We start from the raw sequence: 3,256 nt of genomic DNA on the forward strand, positions 1-3,256 counted from the left end.
CTCCATTAGTTGACACTGCTAAACGGCCGTGACAGACGTTTTGCTGTGTGGTTTCCAGGCGTTGTCTGTCTGGCTGGCCCAATTGCAAAGCAATTTTGACCATGCAAGGATAGAGTTTAAAAGGTGCCATTATCACATCCAATAAACAACAGCAATTATGTGTAATTTCATGTCTTGCCACAGACGTTGAGACGGAAAGGATATACACAAGGAGAAGTGGAAGCAAAAAGGTTTTTCTTATGCAGAGGTGTATTTCCCTGCCGATGGATCATGAATTGATATTGGCTTCAAATAGATCAGCTATGTCTTGAGATTCTGTCAGAGAGGACGCATGGCACCAACAGCTATCACAACACTATTTGAGAGTTCTTTGGCTCTCTAATGCACCTATATTGAAAAATAATAGATGATAGGTAGATTGATACAATGATTATTAGATAGGTGTGTAGATACAGTAGATAGGCATTTCATTTGGAGAGAGAGAGCGAGAGAGCACAAGTAGGTTAAATTGTAATGACAAGATAACCTCCAGGCCTACAGTAGATGTCAATATCATAAAACTACTCTATTTGTTTGCTCTTTTAAAGATAAAAGAGGCATTTAAGATGAACACTTCTGACCTATCCCTTTAACTGTGATCAGGATACACCAACAGTGACCTGCAATGGCAGGTTTCACCACCTCCTCTGTTTTTCCACTTCCTCTGAAATATACTATATAATGTAATGGGTTCGCACTAAAATACCTTGTACAGCATGAAGGGCCAGGGGGGAAAAATACATAGGTTAATGCCTCAAATGGAAATTCACTGCTGACAAGACTATTCTTTGGCAAGTTTCATGTCCTTGGAGTTCTGGAAAAGCCTCCTTGTGTGTGTGTGTGTGTGTGTGTGTGTGTGTGTGTGTGTGTGTGTGTGTGTGTGAGGCTTGTTATTTGTTCAATGCTGCCCTCTGCTGACGAAATACAGAAGCTACACATCACTCCACCTCAATCTGCAAATCTTCATATAAAACCCTCCAGTTGCCTGATTCTCACTAAAACGCTGCAGACATCTCTGGTCTTTGGTTTGTCTATGGAAGAAGAGCCCATAGAAAGTGTTTGGCATTTTCATGGAGACATCCTTGAGAAACTCAGCTCAGCTGGCAAAGAATCACCAGTTGCTTCGGCCACAGACCGGGACTGGTGAAGTCTTTTGAGGTCTGGAATTTTAAATTGAAAAAATGTTCATATCAGTGGTTATATGACTGATAACTATATATTTCTGTAAAGTTTTGGACCTTTGTTTAACCAGGTTAATCCCATTGTCTTTTCCTAGGGAGACTTGGACAAGACAGCAGCACAGATAAAGAAGACCTAATTAACATTTACATCAAGTGCTAGGTATATGATGATGGCCAAATTCACCTGATCGATAAGCATTTTGATATACAAATTAGTGGAATCAGCACTAATATTGAAATTACCAGATCGAATCTGGTGCAGAAATGTCTGACCAAAGTTGGACAAGACTTTGGAAAACTTCTCAGGAAAGCCAAGAGACAGTGACTGCATTTTATATATATATATATATATATATATTTATATATATTTTCACAACTCAAAATACCTTAAAAATGGGTCACTTGGAGTAGAGCCTGTCCAGAAGCGCGTATTCTTCATTAGATGTTATTAGTCAGCACCAACATCCCTGTTCAACAATATGGTAGTCCTGACTCCGCAGAATGTGTAATACCACCATCTCGTGGCTACAAGAGAGAATCACATCAAAAGGTATTAGACCTTATTAAATAAATCTGGGGTGCAGTTGCCTTAAGTACAACCAATGGCAGAGCTTGGTTACAATCAGCCAGGAAATAATTTAGTTAAATCATTTTCGCTAGATGTAAAAAGACAACAATTTATATATTTCTTTATAGTTATGTTATATAATAAGTACCTTATCTAGTATCAATATCCTTGTCGTGTCATACAGGGCTACACTCACTTTATTCTTGAAGGGTGAGTACAGTGTGTATCCCGCTGATTGCTGCCGCTGGTGGTCCTGATGAGATGATGACAACAATGATGATGAAAAGGACAAGGAGGAGGAAGAGGTTGTGATGATGATGATGATGATGATGATGATGATGATGATGATGAGTATACTGTACAGCGACTAACAAAAAATACAGGCTTGCTGTACATTAAGATTTTTATGTGGTAAAAAAAGTGCTGAAAACAAGATTCCATGGGTTCCTATAGTCAACAAAGGGGAGGAAATAATATTTACATGACCTATTTTTTTTTTGGGATCAATCTAAATTATTACTCCAGTCCTTGATGTTATGACTCCCACGGGCCTGTGTTACAGCTGGAAATGTGCCCCTTGATAATAGTGTACATGCAAAATGAGCTGCAGGTCTCCCCGTTGTTGCGCAACGCAATTGCGGTACACAAAACAAACATGTTGTTTTGTCCCCAACTCACCCACTTTCAGGATACCACTGGCAACCTGGGTCTCCAATTGGTCCCTTGGTGCCTAATTAACCTTCTTAACTGGGCTGTGACTGAGTTTTTTTTTTATGTGACCAAGCCGTGCAAACACCATTGTTTGATTCTATTTATGCATGACCTCGTCATGCATGTTTGGTTATTGTTTCCCCTATGAACTCCATTGACAGTATGCATTTTATTAAACATGTTGTTTTTCATCTACCTGTTGATAATGGCTGTGTGAAGTCCCTAGCAATCGGTGAGAGGATTGCAGCGCGTTTCCATAGATACGTCCCAACAGATGAGCTCCCATGATACTCAGCCTGGGGAAACTACGAGCGGGTTGGCTTTTATTGTCACCTGCCTGGGGCATAGCGGTGCACGCGAGCGGCAGTAACGCTGCATCTTCTCCTCTGTAACGCTTTGAGATTCTGGGAACAAAAGTTATAGATAGTGGATATTTCTAACGCCGAAACAGAGCCACGTTTCCATGCATGTTGTCGTTTCTTTTAAATTCCTTATTCTATTCCCTAACCTGTGAGAAACCCTTTTTTTTTTTTTTTTGCCCTGGAAGCTTTTTCTATTCAAAGTGCCAACGTTCATCGAACTTCTGTGCGCACCAGCTCCTCTCAGCCTTTTAACATTTGCGCAGGATGGAAGAGCTACAATATTGTTATAATGGCCTTTAACCGTTCGTCCCGCTTGGGATCATCTTATTGTGAGTTTATTATTATTTCAAAGACCGCTCGCCGTCGCGCCCGCAGCCCGCCTTTTACGCACAGGG

Source organism: Centroberyx gerrardi, chromosome 12 (genome assembly GCF_048128805.1).
Source record: "Centroberyx gerrardi isolate f3 chromosome 12, fCenGer3.hap1.cur.20231027, whole genome shotgun sequence".
Lineage (NCBI taxonomy): Eukaryota > Metazoa > Chordata > Actinopteri > Beryciformes > Berycidae > Centroberyx > Centroberyx gerrardi.